This window comes from Ochotona curzoniae, unplaced genomic scaffold, assembly GCF_017591425.1.
Source record: "Ochotona curzoniae isolate NIBS_2020 unplaced genomic scaffold, NIBS_Ocur_1.0 scaffold_4763, whole genome shotgun sequence".
NCBI lineage: Eukaryota > Metazoa > Chordata > Mammalia > Lagomorpha > Ochotonidae > Ochotona > Ochotona curzoniae.
In genome coordinates, this window is record NW_024467123.1 from 8,776,512 (window position 1) to 8,793,407 (window position 16,896).

At 48.4% G+C, this 16,896-nt stretch overlaps 1 protein-coding gene across 3 annotated transcripts in view; it reads right to left on the reverse strand.

Annotated features, from left to right (window-relative positions):
• Positions 1-16,896, reverse strand: part of SH2D4B (SH2 domain containing 4B) — a 51,844-nt gene that overhangs the window by 33,531 nt on the left and 1,417 nt on the right. The gene's annotated exons all lie outside the window — the stretch shown is intronic.

Genomic DNA, 16,896 nt, shown 5'->3' on the forward strand with positions numbered 1-16,896 from the left:
AGCTTTGGATTGACTCCAGCTTCCTGCCAATGTGGATCCTGGGAGGCAGCAGATAATGTGGCTCAAGTGACCTGGACTGAGTTCCTGGCTACCAGCTTTGTCTCCTCCAGCCATTGCAGGCACTAGGGAGTGACCTAGCTAATGGGGTTCTGTGTGTGTGTGTGTGTGTGTGTGTACGCGCGCTCCTCTTTGCCTTCCAAATAAACAACAACCCCCAAGAAGTTTTAAGAACAAAATTGAACCCTTCACAAGTAAAATGAAAGTGAATAAAAGAGAATACAGATTGGAGCTTAGGAGGTTTGAAAAAATCCTTTTCCACTTCTTCTAGGTCACAAATTGCAAGAGATGGGATTTTTAAAAATCTTTGTATAAACAAATCCAATAAAATTTTAAAATATTTATTTGCTTATTTAAAAGATAAGATAAGCTTCCAGCTTTTGGTTCACTACCCAGGTCCCTCAAAGTCTTCAGTTAATGGTTCTTGAGGAAGTGAAAACTCAGCCCACTTATGATGTCTACTATCCAGGACTTTGAGAATAACTCTATCGTATTAAATCACTGGGGCAGGGGGTGTCCTCAGGATTGAAACCTGCTAACTCTAGGAAGGCAGAGAGATAACCATGTACCCCCAGCTCTTGTTGTATGATGCTCAGTGCCATCTTGGAATTCTACCAGCAGAAACTCCGTCACCACAGGCCACACCCATGGGCCCACCCACTCTTTTATTTTAGATGATGTTTACATAGTCAATCAGGGTGAGAAGGATCTAGGATTAGGGAGAAATGGGTATGGTCATTATTTCCAAGCTTTCTATTTCGTTTTCCCATTTCTAGGGCGAGGGGGAGAGATAGGGGGATAGGCCATACCCAGCTTCCCAACTATCCCAGTACCCTACCCAAGGATGGAGAAAGGCCAGGGTCACAATGGCGCATGTTCTGAAGGTTCTGCCCACGTAGTTTCGGTAGTTTCAAAATGCTGTTGATCTCGCCAATCTACGGATGAGGAATCCCTTCCAATGTCCGTTGGCTGACACCATCTACCTTATAGTCTCCAATTGCCTGGATATTTGCTGTCATTGTTTGGCTGGAGTATATTCTGTTCTCCATTCTCCACTATGGTACCAGATGTTTTCTGCAGGCTGCAATGAGCTGACATATCCTTCATGTACACTATGGTTGGCTGTCCAGCACTCCATCCTCTACAGTGAGGAGGACCAGTTCTCCTAGGTGGGCTCATGGGCCTGAGCCAGGTGACTTGGGCCATGCTGGATCCCTCATCCGTGGGACTCATGGTCCCAGTCACTACCACACAGGCGGGCTCAGTGAACCGGACCAGGAGCCCCAGACTCCTGTGATCTAAATAAACCTTGTCTGTTTAAAAAGTGAGTGGCCTCCACTATCTCACAGCATAATAAAAACTGGCTAACACAATCTGCCTTTACGAGAAAACAGGAAAACACAGCACACGAAGAATGTAACACTACCTCCCCAAATATGCACAATTTTATTATTTTTTTAAAGATTTATTAATCTTGGGCCCGGCACGGTGGCACAAGTGGTTAAGTCCTCGCCTTGCACGCCCGGGTTCCCATATGGGTGCTGGTTCTAATCCCGGCGGCCCTGCTTCCCTTCCAGCTCCCTGCTTGTGGCCCGGGAAAGCAATCGAGGACGGCCCAAGGCTTTGGGACCCTGCACCCGTGTAGGAGACCTGGAAGAGGCTCCTGGCTTCGGACCGGCATAGCATCAGCTGTTGAGGTCACTTGGAGAGTGAATCATCGGGCGGAAGATCTTTCTCTCTGTCTCTCCTCTCTGTATATCCGCCTTTCCAATAAAAATAATAAAAATAAATCTTCCAAAAAAAAAGATTTATTTATCTTTAGTGGAAAGTCAGATATACAAAGAGGAGGAGAGACAGAGAAAGGTACTCCATCTGTTGATTTACTCCCTAAGTAGCCACAACAGCTGGGTCTGTACTGATCCGAAGTCAGGAGCCAGGAACTTCCTCCAGGTCTCCCATGCAGGTGTGGGGTCCCAAGGCTTTGGGTTGTCCTCGACTGCTTTCCCAGGCCACAAGCATGGAGCTGGATGGGAAGCGGGGCTGCTGGGATTAGAACCGGCACCCATTTGGATAGGTATTTTTTTCTCCTAGCGGTTTGTTGGGGGCTAAGGAGTTGATTAGTGAGTGTTACCCTGGGCAGGAACAGGAACTGGGCTTGTGGCTAAAAACACCTAGACTAATTGGACTCATCTGTATCCAATATCCTGCTCAATGAGGATGTGGGGGAAGAGTATTTAAGGAGAGGTGAAGGAGCAATAGATACTTCACAGAGACTTCCATCATCACTGGTCTCGTGCTTCATCCCCAGACCCTCTCCATGTCCACGTTACTGGCTCTGCTGGCCGGAGAGGTGGTTGACATTGCCACTTCCCACATCCAAGTACCTAGGTTTGAGTCCAGGCTCTGGGTCCTGACTCCATCTTCCTACTGATGCAGACCCCGGGAGGCAGTGGTGATAGCTCAAGGGATTGCTTCCTGCCACCCACAGGAGAGACCTGAATTGGGTTCCTGCTTCGCAGCTTTGGAGACCCTGGGCCACCCTCAGATGTTTCGAGCATCTGATGAATGAACCAGCCAATGGGAACAAGCTGTCTGTTCCTCACACAATAATTTTATTCATGTATGTATTTATTTAACTTAGTTATTTTATGATAGAGTTCTGTGGGCTCTGGGATTTCCCCCACCCTCCCCAAATCTCCTCCCCCCACTGGTTTCCCCTATATTATTACAATAGCAAAGCCCTTCAAAAACAGCTGTAAGTCCATCATTCTGCACTGCAGCTACAGACAATGGCAGACAGTCTGGCATCCTATTGTCAAGATATATTTAACAGGGTCTGGTATGGTAGCCTAGTGACTAAAGTCCTTGCTTTGCACGCTCTAGGATCCCATCTAGGCACTGGTTTGTGTCCCCACTGTTTCATTTCCCATCCGGCTCCCTGCTTGTGGCCTGGGAAATCAGTCGGAGATGGCCCAAAGCCTTGGGACCCTGCACCCATATGGGAGACCCGGAAGAAACTCAAGGCTCCTGGCTTCGGATAGGCTCAGCTCCAGCCTTTAGAATGGATGGAAGATCATTCTCTCTGCCTCTTCTTCTCTCTGTATATCTGCCTTTCCAATCAAAATAAATAAATCTTTTCTTTTTTTTTTAAGATAAAGAAAGAGGGGTAAAGGCTATGAAGAGACCTTTCTGGAAAGAAGACCTTCAAATGGCCAATAGGTATATATATTTTTAAAAACCCCACTAAATATCACCAGTCATCACAAAAATGGAAAATTCAAATCACAGTGAGGTTTCATTTCACACTTAAAAGGACAGCGGTTATCAGTAAGACAAAAGGCAACCAGTGCTGTCCAGGATAAGGAAGAGTGGGAGCCCAGCATGCTGTGGGTGTGAATGCAAATTAGTTCAGCCATTACAGAAAAAGGTATAGAAGTTTCTCAAGAACTTAAAAATAGAAGCATGCTAGAATCCAGCAATCTCACTGCTGGGCAGCTACACAAAGGAAATGACATCTATATGTTAAGAGATGTGTGCATGCCATGTTAATTGCAGCATTATGCAGAATTGCTGAGATAAATAATCAACCTGACCACTCATCAATTGACTCATGGATAAGAAAAATGTGACATGAGATTCTACTCAGCTTTAAAAAACTCTTTTTCACAGGGTCTAGGTATGAGAACTTAACCACAGTGGCCAGAAAATCAGATAGGCTTTAGACATGGATGATTCCTGAGGCCTGAAGTTATGAAATTTTGGAACGATCTAGGCAAAATAGCTGAAATAGTAAAACAAACAAAAAAAAAACCGAACCCCAAAGAATTTAGACCTTGGAGTATAATGCAAAATCCATTTCCAAATGGAAAAAAAATCATAAAAAGCGTTGCTCAATCCTATATGAGAAAAACCTAGAAAGCAGTAATGTTGATTCCTCCAGGAGCTAGCAGAACTGTTACCTTAGCCCAGATCCTCTGAGCTGGGGTCGGATTACAACCAGCCATACTGGGAGTTGGAAGGAGAAATATGAAGAGATGGCAGGGATGCACGCCCTGAGACCAGGGGAGAGAAATAAAGCGTAGGCAGCTCTGCCCGGCGTTTTCCAGCAGGGGCTTTGAAACAAAGCTGGAGAGGAGCCTCTTTCTCCAAAGACTTGAATCAAACACAGACCTCAGATAGCCCCTGGGCCTTGGCCACAGCTGAGGAAAATACAGAGAACAGGAGGAAGAGGAGGAAATGTCTGGACTGCAGCACAAATCCCCTGCTGGACCCTGGATCACTGGCCAGATGTGAGACCCCAAATAGAGACCTCTTTTCTCTAAACCCTCCCACCCTGTGATGCTCTGAATGCAGTGTCACCCCAAAATTCATTTATTCCAATCCCAACCCAGGTTCTGGGTATTAGAAGGTGTGTCCTGTGGGAGGGGGTCCCCACCACAGTCCAACTATGTTAGCCAACTGAAGTCAGAATTCCAGCCTCTGAGCCATGAGAAAGCAATGTTTGGAGGCAGGTGTTGTGTGTAGCCATTCCATATCAGAGTGCTGGCTACTGCTTCCCATTTACCTCCCTGTTGATGCACCTGCTGGGAAGCAGCAGATGATGGCCCAGGTACTTAGGTCCACCCCTGCGGGAGACTCAGATGGAGTTTTAGCTCATGGTTTTGGCCTGACCCAAACCCAGCTGTTGTGGCCACAACAAACCACGGATAGACTCTCTCTCTCTCTCTCTCTCCATAAATATGTATATATATATATGCATATATATATAATATAAAATAAACCACACATATGTACATATATAGAGAGATAAAGACATAAATAGAATATATGAGAGAGTGTGTATGTAACTCTGCCTTTCAAATAAGTCAATAAAACTTTCCTAAAAACAGAGTAGAGTTGGTGCTATGGTGCAATCAATTAAGTCACTATTTATGACACCTGCATCCTATATATGACCTCATGTTTGAGTCATGGCTGCTCCACTTCTGATCCAGCTCCCTGCTAACAGCCTGGAAAAGCAGCAGCAACAGCAGCAGGTAGTCCATGTGGGAGACTCAGCTGGAGTTCCTGGCTCCTGACTTCTGCTGGCCCAGGCCATTGAAACCATTTGGGGAGTGAATCAGAGAATGCAAGATCTCTCTCTCTCTCCTTCTCTGTAACTTCGGCTTTCAAATAAATCTTTTTTTAAAACAGTACATTTTTTACAGTAGTTCTATTTCTATTTTTTTTTAAAGAATCACTTATTTTTATTGGAAAGGCAGATATACAGAGAGAAGGAGAGACAAAGATCCTTCATCTGCTGGTTCACTCCCCAAGTGGCCACAACGGTCAGAGCTGAGCTGATCTGAAGTCAGGAGCTTCTTCCAGGTCTCCCACGTGGGTACATGGTCCCAAGGCTTTGGGTTGTCCTCCACTGCCTTCCCAGGCCACAAGCAAGGAGCTGGATGGGAAATGGAGCAGCCGGGATATGAACCAGCACCCATATGGGATCCCAGTGCCTGCAAGGCGAAGATTTAGCCACAAGGCTATCGTGCTGGGCCCAAAGTAGCTCTGTCTTTCTGTTGTGATTTGAATATATAATTTGGCTCCCCAAAGTCATGCAAAAGTTCAAATGCCAAAGTCTTGTGTTGGCAGCTAATGATGTAATGTTGATGATTGATGGATTAAGGGCAGAGATTTGATCTAATGACGTTAGATCTCCCAATGGGAGACCTTTATCTCACTAGCAGTTTGTCCTTGGAAGGTAGTTCTCTCAACAAAGTGGATTCTAGAAGCCAAGGGTCCTTCCTGTCTCTCTCTGCAGGCTGGCCTGCCATGTGATCACCCCTCAGCCATCCTCTGCTCTAGTGTTGTGAACTCCCAAACTATAAGCTGAAATCATCTTACCCCTTTCTCAGTGGCTTCCTCGGGTAGTTCAGTTACAACATAGAACAGTTGGCTAACATACTCCCCTTGCCTCTGGGTGGAGGGAATAACAGCTTCCTGTTGCTATTATTCCCTTCTGAGTCTGGGCCCCAACCCTTGTTTGTCCCATAATATTGCCTACAAGCCTATAAAGTATCTTTTATTTTTGTAAATCTATTTTATAAAAAAGTGACAGAGAAAAAAGATTAAAAAAAAAAAGATCTTCTATTTGCTGTTTTGCTCCCTAAATGCCTCAGCTGGGCCAGGATGAAATGAAAATCCAAGAACTCCATTTAGGAGTCAGGAACCCAACCAGCTGAACCATCCTAGTCCACCTCCTGTGCCTCGGCAGGATCTGGATTGGAAATAGAGCCAGGTCCAGATGCCAAACACCCTAAAACTACATGCAGTCACAGAACAGACTTGCTACAACATCACACCAGGGATGCTTTGATTAAAATCTCTTCAGTAACCCAAAGGGAAAATTACAAAAAAAAAAAAAAAAGAAGAAGAAGAAGAAGCAGCAACAGGAGGAGGAAGAGGAGGAGCATGATAAGAAATAGAACCATACCAATGAGCCCAGGAGGAAGCAAAAGCAAGGCAGCAGGCTGGGCAAGAGGCAGAAGCCTTCAGTTCACGCTCTATACACAGGGTGGGTTCCCAGGAATTGCTTAATTTCTGCCACAGAGGGAAGTGGGTTAGAAGGTCCAAGCTGTAGGGCTCGAGTGACCAGCCCAGTGAGGCTGAGCCAGATCCACTGGGAAACACAGAAAGGGAAGCCCCATGCATTCCAAGGGCACAAGGGTAACACCTGCTATACTGTGGGCACATGCAGGGTGTCACAGCCCTGGGTTACAGAGGTCTAGCCCTTGGGGCACAAGTGCAGCAGGTGCTGCACTGTAGGCGCATTCAGGGGCTCACTGCCCCGGAGTACAGAGGTCTAGCCCTTGGCTTCTCACAGACTCTCAGCAGCACCCAGAGCAATCCCACCCATATGAACCTCTCAGGGGTTCCCAGTCTCAGCCCCTGCTGCCATGTCAAGGAGGAGCCTGCCACCCAAACACAGTCACAGGCCATAGATCACACATCCAGCTGCCAGCACTTTCCTGTGGACTACTCCACATATTCACCTGAAAGTCATCTCTGTACTTTATCCAAAGAGAAGTTGACCAGCATTCCAAAGAATAAGATGTGTCTTTTATTGGAATAATTGAATATCTTCAAGTGTAAAAGTAAATGTGCAGGGACCAGCATAATGGTGTAGCAAGCTACTCTTCTGCCTACAGCACTGGCACCCCACATGGACACTGGTTCTAGTCCTGGCTGCTCCACTTCCAATCCAGCTAATGGCTAATGGCTTGGGAAAGTAGCAGAGGATGATGCAAGTTCTTAGGCCCCCACATCCATGTGAGAGATCCGGAGGAAGCTCCTGGCTCCTGGCTCCTGACTCCTGACTTCAGATCAGCTCAGCTCTGATTTTGGCCATTTGGGAAATGAATCAGTGAATGGAAGATCTCTCTATCTATCTCTGTGTCTCTCATTTTCTCTCTATAACTCTGCGATAGATAGATAGATAGATAGATAGATAGATAGATAGATAGATAGATAGATAGATAAACAGACAGATCGGTCAAAGTGGTGACAGCGAGGGACAGAACGGCCAGGAAGAGGCCTGGGCCAATTCTGAGGGGACCTGCCTCCAGGACCAGGAAAGGAAACAGATGAGTAAGATTTGGCTCTGAGTTCCCTGCTTGGTGGTGGAAGTTCTCCCACTTGCTGAAGGAACTTTCTGATGAAGACTCGCTATTCCCACTGCACAAGTGACTCTCCAGTATCACCCCTGTAGAACCAGAGTGAAAATCCAGGTGGCCTGGTTGCAAACACCATAGTACAGGCATCAATCCAACTGCGAAAATAATCTGTAGCATTAGCATTTCTCATCCTTGAAACCTTTGGGTGCAGAAGTCTGGAAGAAGAAGCAGGGTCTGCCTCCTTCCAGCTAACCACCACAGCTGCAAAGGTGCCTGCCTCAAGGTGGTGGTGGGGCCAGGTCACCTCTCTGAGGTCAGTTGCAGAGCCCTGTACGACCTTAGAGGCAGAGTTCCTGATACCCTCCTCCCTTCGGAGCCCTCTTCAAAGCTTGCCCTCCTGCTGCTTCCACTGGGCCCTGACCCGGAGGACTTTGGCCTCCTGGGCCCACTCCCACCCTAGAATGGCTCCTTTTCTCTTCTCATCACATGGATTCTCTGAGAAACCTCCAACAGTTCCTCCAGAGAACTACTCCATGAATGCTTCCATGCTGACACAAAACACCTTCTTGACATAAAGAATACAGGGCCTGGGTCATCTCTCTAACTCCTGCCCCCATGGGACTATCTTAGAAGCAGTGTCCCTAAGTGCACAAAAAAGGAGGCCATAAGAAACAGCAGAAAAAAGCTACGGTCCACCAAAAATAAAGGGAAAAAAAAAGCTACGGTCCCAAAACCAGGGGTATCCACACCCCACATATCTCAGTGGGATTATGTATGCACTCTTGCCCCCCAGGTACTGAGTAAAGCTACTCAACAGCTATTGGAAGTAAACAGGAAAAGTCAAGAAGGGGTATAAAGACTCAGCAGTGTCCTGACACATTAGGACAGCCAGAATGGGAAGACAACTTCCCACATAAATTTCCCATGACACTTGATGACTTCAGAGGGGCCGGCTGGAGATCCTAACAATGAGAGTACACAGGCCAAATCACTCATACAATAGGACAAAAAGGAAATAGAATATTTTTCATTTTCCCTTCAAAGGGAAAATACAACATGAAGTGTCATGAAACCAGTACAAAATAAAGCTCATGTCCAAGTAATTACTGTTATTATTGGATCATGAAATGCCAACAACAAGCACAGAAAATAAATGTTTAAAGAGGAAATAAGGCCTGCCACGGCCATGTTGTTGGGCAGAGTCCAGGTAAGTGTGGGCAGAGGTGCGGTAGCCACATGGCTGTGGCTGGGGGAATCCATGTCGAGCCAGGCTTCCTGCTAGGGATCCTAGCTCCCCATCCACCAATGCTAGGTGGTGGGCAAGTCCTGAGCTTGCAGGCAGCCAGAGCACCAACAGCACTGGGGTTTGCCTGATGACCACCTGGCAACGAGCCCTGGGGTTTTGGGGGTGTGGAATTACTGCCTAGGGATATCCATGCATAAGGACGTGTATGTGGTGGGTGAGAAATTAATCCTGAGGGGCACCCCGCAACAGAGCCACTGTACTTGCAGGTAAGCGAGGGGACTGAGGCCTGATGGTGGTTTGGTGGAGAGAGACCAGAAGATCTGTATGGGTCAGACTGATGCACCAGCTCACATGGGAGTTCTGAGTAGGGCTTGTTAGCATGGGACATTACTGACCACCACATGCCTGCCAGTCCACGTGTAAGCTAGACTTGGGGGCCTGTCTAGTAGGGCTAGATCCCAGTACCTGAATGAATGTTGAACAGGGGACAGGTCACATTAGGCAGGGTCATGACACTAACCAGCACATGAGAGAACAAGTCTGGGAGTAGATTCTGTGGGAGATATGTGGACCCAACCCTGTGGAAATACAAGTCTCACTGGTTAGCTCATGAGTTGGGGTAGTGATGGGATGAGCTAGATGTGACCATGAAACCTGTTAACACTCACGGGTGCAGGGACTGATAACAGTCTGGGCAGGTCCAGGCTGCAGCACCCACATGTGCATCCTAAAACAGAGTACAGGGCAGCTGAGCCGCAACATTCATCAGTTTATACAAGGCCAAGATAAAGGCTGTGTCAGGCAAGGGCCTAGGATCTGCTGGCATGTGTGAGATCTAGGACTGGGAGTGGGCCAAGTGAAAGAATTTGGGAAACTCCCCTAGTGGATCCCAGCTCCCACTCGTGAGCGCATGATCCAGACCTGGGGGTCAGGCATGGTGAGCAAGGTAGCTCTAACTGTTAGCAAATGTGTGGGTTGCTTTTGGAAGGGGGCAGACCAGGCAGAGCCAAACAAACCTTAGCTCACCAGCAAGTGCAGAAACCAGGCTGGAGCACAAGTCTTGCGGACTACACTATCACACCTACCAGTTTACATGAGCCAGAAATGAGAGCAGACTGAATAGGGCTAGCTTGCAGCACCCACCAACAAGAGCTGGGACTGGAACAGGCCGGGTCAGGCCAGGCTATAGCATTCAAAGGCAAAGGCCAAGATAGGGAAGGGACTAAGTCAAGCTGGATCAGAATAACCACGGGCACTTGCAAGATCTATGGCTAGAAACAGGTGTGGATGGGGAACAAAAGGAACACCCTCGTTGTGTTGTGATTCCCACTAGTGAATGCAAGGGCCAGACTCAGGACTGCGATCTGCTGTGGACGTGGCTGCAGTCTCCCTCAGCACAAGCATGGACTGCGACTGGGTCGGGTGTGCCAGATTGGGCCAGACTCCAGCACCCACAGATGAAGAAGTTTCCTTGGGGATTCCCCCCTCAACTGAATTGCTTGAGTCAGAACCCCAACCATGGAGAGAACTACACATTCCATGGTCTGACCATGGAGAGCATGTGTCAGAGCTGGGCCTCCTCAGTGGCTTAGATGGAGCAGTAGACAGCATATCCAGGTGTACATGGAGGACATGACAGTACATTGGAGTCTGCAGAGGACACCTGGTACCATATAGAGCACAGAGGACAGAACAAATGGATCAACTACCCGAGCCATGTATTGGCAGTGAAAATTTGGGCTAATGGAAACTCTAAGGTGGACTATGTCAGCCAGTGGATTCTGCAGAGATTTCCTCATGATTGGAGTGGCAAGATCAGCAGCAATTCAGAACTTTTGAACTATCAAAATCTCTTGAGTATGACCCTCAGAGCATGCCCCATCTCGGGGACCCTGGGGTGGTATCAAGTGACTGTCCTTCATCCCAAGGTGCAGAGGTACCTGGGAGGCTGGGTGTGGCTTCTCCCCTTGTCTCTTCCCTTCCACCAAATACAGGAAGGAAAAAAAGAGAATGTGGAAATGATGGTCTCACCCACCTTCCTGTAGTCCTTGACCCTAATCACCCTAATCAACTATGTAAAAATCATTAAAAATAAAAATAGTTTTTAAAAAAGAGGAAATAAGTCAGGTCACCAAAAGTAATCTAAAATTCAATCTAGCAGGGCTGGCACAGTAGTAGCACTGCAAGCTAATCTTCTTCCTGTGGCACCACCACCCCACATGGACACCTGTATGGGATGCTCCACTTCCCAATCCAGCTCCCTACTAAAGTGCTTGGGAAAGTGGCAGAAGACTGGCCAAGTGCATGGACCCCTTGACCCTACCTGGGAGACCCAAAAGAAGCTCCAGATTTCTGGGTTTGAACCAGCCATCTGGGGAGTAAACCAGTGGATGGAAGATCTCTGTCTCTCCTCCCTTCCTCCTTTCTATAACTCTTTCAAATAAAGAAACATATAATTTTTAAATAAAGTATGATCTAATGTCTTTGATCATACCAACAAAAAAATTACAGAAAAAATAAAAATAGGCTTATGTTTCTCACCTTCAATAGACCAGACTTCACTCCTGATAAAGACAGATAGTGCGGGGTTGAGTACATTTACCAAAATAAACTTTAAATGACATGCGCTGTTAGCATTTTCCTGCAGTCTCTTTAAACAAAATGTCATCAAGAGGCTGAGAGAAGAAAGCTGCAGCAGATTTCCCAGACAGTTAAGGCAAAGTGATCAAATCAAAAGCCTAACTCAAGCAAAGAAAATGAAAGGAGCTATGAGCATGAGTAGAGGTGACCGCATGGTCACGACTCACCTACTACAGCAGCGTGTATCAGCTTCTGCAACTAATCCCAAAGCACACACACACACTGTGCATTCTCTTACCCTTCTACTGGCCACGTTCAACGTCTAGGGGAGGGGAGTCAAGTTGTGTAGCACACAGCCACACACTCATAAACTGAAATCATTCTACATCTGTCTTTAGCAGGCCCCTGTGGTGCATCCCACACAGCAAAGATCTTACACGCACCCCATCATCCCACCAGGCCTTCCCTGTTCTACTGGGACAAGGCAAATTCTGCGATAGAAGGTTGAACAATGTAAGCCACATTCACTGTTTCCTGGTGCTTTCAGACCAATGTAGAAAATGAACTGTAAGCAAACAAATGGGTATATTGGTGGATGGCAGAGGAAAGGGTGGTACAGGAGAGAAGAGCTAAAGCAAAATCATAGATGACAAAGATGAGTGGGAGAAGGTAAGTGCTGTGAAATAACCATCACCCCATATCCAGTCCTGGCTGCTCCACTTCTGATCCAGCTCCCTCTTAACTTGAGAAAGCAGTGGAAGATGGCCCACATGCTTGCATCTGTGTCATCCACATGAAAGACCTGGCTGGAGTTCCAGGGTCCTTTCTAGTCTTGACCTGGCCCACTACAGCCATTTAGGAAATGAAGCAGTGGCTGAGAAGGGGTGTGTGTGTGTGTGTGTGTGACTCCCTCCCTCTGTCTGACATTCTGCCTTTCAAACAAATAAAACAGATCAAAGAAAGAAAAGACGGTGGAGGAGAGGGAAGAGAAGGGGAGGAGAAGAGGAGGGGAGAGGAGGAGAGATCAAGAGATCCCTGCACCTGATGGGGGACAGGACCCATGTTTCCCCTTAGGGTGAGGAAGATTGTTCAGGAGAATGTTGCCTGTTGACAGCATTTTGAAGGCGCTAAACACCACTACATTGAATTATAGCCTGCACAACGGTTTAAGTGGTAAATTGTACCTTCTGTGTACTTTGCCACAATAAAACAAAGAGGCATTTTCAGATACAGGGAGTGCCAGGAAGAGCAGTTAGCCGGGGATTGGGAGAGCAGAGCAGGGTGCAGTTCACTGAGAGGGACGGCCAGAGACACGCTGGCTCCAGATTCTGCTGAGAAGGCACTGTCACCTAGAAAGCAGCCTGCGAGGGGTCGGGGACAACAGCAGACCATAGGGCAAAGTGTGTATTGGGTGTCCACAGGTAGGCCCCCAGGGCAAGGGGCTGCATGAGCTCTGCATGTGTCCAGAGCATTTGGCTGCTGTGTCCTGAAGGGAGTTGTAGGGGACGAGAGCGAGGCTAGGGGACCCCTGAGAACATGCCAACACCGGGAATGTCTGCAGGCAGGTTCAAGGTTCCTATGACCTGGTGTTGACAACTGGGAGGTCCATGCCTGGAAAGGGAACACACTGAGGACAGGAGACCATAAGGCCCAGCTGGCAAGGTCGCCATGGTTACTGACTAGGTGCCCAGGGAAACGGACTTCATCACATGTCTTCCCTCAGGGCAGCCAGCGTGATCTAACACTGAAACACAAGGCCTGGCATGATGACTCAATTGGCTAATCTTTCCCCTAGAATTCTGGAATGACTAAACAAGCCCAAAAGACCCGCACAAGGTTGCAAAAACTTCTAGTTTCCTAACACAGGGTTGTGGGTTACACAGTGGCCAAGAGTGGACTAAGGCAGAGGGTCATGTGCAGGTCATGCCAATGCTGGAGGAGCTTGGCCTGAATCTTTGAGATGCTTCACAATGCAGCTCCCCACTGGGCAATGGCACCTGCCAGAAGTGCGATGAGAAGGTCATGTGACGGTAAATGAGAAAACTCCTGAGGGCTGTGTTTTCCACATAAGCAGACAATAGAAGAACCTCTGTGCTTTCACAGTGGCCCCTAGACTTCCATCCAGCTGACTCCTAGGCTCCCAACGGCATGCCCACCCGCTCCCTCTGCCCCAGAGCAATAATTCCCTGGGCCGCTACCAACTAGAAGGACCCAGGGCCCCAGGGTTTACTCCAGGTTCCCCAGGGACACCTTGAGATCTTGCAGGCTTCCAGCACCAGGGCATACCTCTGTCCAACAGTGTTCTGGGAGTGTCATGTGAGCTCCAGGGATAGTGAGGTCAGGCCTGCTAGGAGCTGGGACATGTTCCCAGAAGAGAAGGTGAAAGAGGAGCCCTCTGCTGACAAGCAGGACCAGGGCAGACTGACAGAAAAGGCACCATGGCATTCCAAACTAGCCAGAACTAAGCAACATCCAGCTTGAAGATCTCAAGCGACTGGCACACAGCTCAACAGAGACGCAGTACCTGCTTCCTCCTGGACAAACCACGAAGAGGGGCACTGGGAAAAGGGGTGCCTATGAACGGAAAGAAGCGAGAACACACAGCCGCAGGAGCCTGTCCCTGTCTTCTGCCTGGCCAAGTCCCAGCTATTGTGCCCGCTGAAAGAATGAATCAGTGGATGGAAGATTTCTCTCTCAGGCTCTCTCTTCCTTTTTCTTTGTGACTCTGCCTGTCAAATAAGCAAGTAAATCTTTTTTTTTAAAAAAAATTTGTTTTTATTGGAAAGTCAGATTCACAGTGAGAGACAGAAAGACCTTCCATCTGCTGGTTCACTCCCCAAAAGGCTGCAACAGCCAGAGCTGAGCCCATCTGAAGCCAGGAACCAGGAGCTTCTTCTGTGTTTCCCATGCAGTTGCAGGGTCCCAAGGCTTTGGGGCCATCATCTACTATTTTCCCAGGTCACAAGCAGGGAGCTGGATGGGAAGTGGAGCAGCGGGGACATGAACCAGCGCCCATACAGGATCCGTAGCACGCAAGGCAAGGATTTAGCCACTAGGCTTTCATGCCAGGCCAAAATCCTTTTTTTAAATCTTTTTTTAAAATCTGTCCATAGATCTATCATTTAGTTGAAGTCTCAAGTTCAGAAGTGTACAAATAGGGGCCAATGTGAAGGCTCAATTAATTAATCCTCCATCTGCAAGTGCCAGCATCCCATATGGGCACCATTTCATATCCAGGCTGCTCCACTTCCCTTCCAGCTCTCTGCTTGTGGCCTGGGAAAGCAGTCAAGGATGGCCCAAAGCCTTGGAACCTACACCCACATGGAAGACCCAGAAGAAGCTCTTGGCTCCTGGCTTTGAATCGGCTCAGCTCCAGCCGCTGCAGTCACTGGGAGAGTGAGCCAGCAGATGAAAGATTGTTCTGTCTTGCTCCTCTCTGTAAATCTACCTTTCCAATTTAAAAATAAATAAATAAATAAGAATGAATGGAGAAAACCTCAGTCCAGACCCAAGGTCAAAGTCACAGGACATGCATCCTGGTTGCATTTCCCAGCAGCTGGGTCACCTTGGAAATGCTGACTCGTCTGTGAGCCTCAGTTTCCTTGGTGTGAAGTGAAGTAACAAGGGCTTGACACTCCCAGAGAGACAAGAGTTACTAGGGGCAGGGCAGGCAGCTGACAGACAGAGTGCTTACAAAGTGGGGGGCTGTTGGAAGTCTTCATCAGCACCTCAGGACAGGAGGGAGCACTGTGTAGCCTGGACCCTCCGGCCAAAGGCTCCTTGGCCTCCGAGGACACGGACACACACACGCACACAACACACACACACACACACACACGTGCTGCCTAGACACTTTCAAAGGTAACACGGGAGCAAAGACCTGAAGAGGTCCTGACCCTTCTTTCCCATGCTATCTATATAAATCAGAAAATGAATCGCCCACAAAAGTCTCCTGCCCCAGAAAACCAAACGAGTTTAATGTATAATCTATACTTGAGAATACTGGTGTCACTGTGTGACACAAAAAATATAAATATTTTTGCACTGAAATCTGTAGGCCATCTGTCCTCTCCCAGAAGAGTCCCAAACAGAGGATGCAAGGCCCCTGGGTTCAGCCCAGGTGAGGTGGGAAGGCCAGCTTGTCGTTTTCCCAGCCAAGTGATGCAGGTGTCATGCAGTTCAGCCAAGAAGGCCCCGGCCTTGGCATTAGCCACCTGCGACCACGTTGGCGTTCTGCCACAATCACAAACTGCACACACACACACACACACATTCCAGAATCTTCCTGTGCCTGTTCAAAACAGGGATTGTTTGCTGTGTGCCGCCCTGTGCGAGCGCCAAAGGGAGCAGGCAGGGTGGAGCACAGCACCATGCTCCAGAGGCACTGAGTCCACCGGGAGAGCCAGGCGAGCAGATGACAAATGACAGCTACAGTGCTTGTGTGCTAGCACAGGGCTGGGTCCTGCATGTCAGATGACCGCAGAGGAACTCTTTAAGAGCATCCTCCCCCAAAATGCCAAGGGTAGCATCAGTCCTGGTGGTGTTTATCAGGAGAATAAAGGCAGCTGAGCCTTCCCAACAGGAAGAGCTGCACATGTGAACACCAGGATGGCAGCCAGCAAGTCCCAACAGCGCACTATGCGGGCAGGCCAGCAGTGAGGCCGGGAGCCACACCACCCAGTCCCTGGAAAGGATCTCATCTAAGGGGCCAGTACTGCAGCGCCTGCAACACTGGCATTCCATATGAGTTCTGGTTCGAATCCCAGCTGGTCCACTTCTGTTCTAGCTCCTTGTAATATGCCTGGGAAAGCAGCAGACAATGAATGGCTTAAGCTCTTGGGTCCCTGCACTCACATGGGAGACCCAGAGGGAGTTCCAGGCTGCAGGAGTGAATCAGCAGATGGGAGACCTGTCTCTCCCCCTCTCTGCAACTCTCTTTAAAATAATACATGTAGGGGGAAAAAAGACTCTGAACAATTCAAAGATACATATTGCTCTGGTGGACAGCATAGAATGAATGAGAGAGAGAAAACAAACAAACATTGCCAAGTGTGAAGCAAAGATCGCATCAAGTCCTGGCCCAGCACAACCTCAAGGCCTGTACGAGTGTCAGCAGCCCTCCTGTTTCCAGCCCGGCCATCCTGATCCATGGCCCTCCTCCACAGGGACATCTGTCCTCAGGTTTCACTGGCACCTGACTTGGAAGACCCCCTGCCTGACACACCCTCCTTCCAGAGGTCCCATGGGGTCTCAGGCAAAGCCCATGAGGACAAAGGTGTGGTGTGCAGTCCAAGCCCCAGCTGGAACCACCCTTCCTCACCTTGGAAACAGGAACTACAAGCCTGCAATGCACCCTGG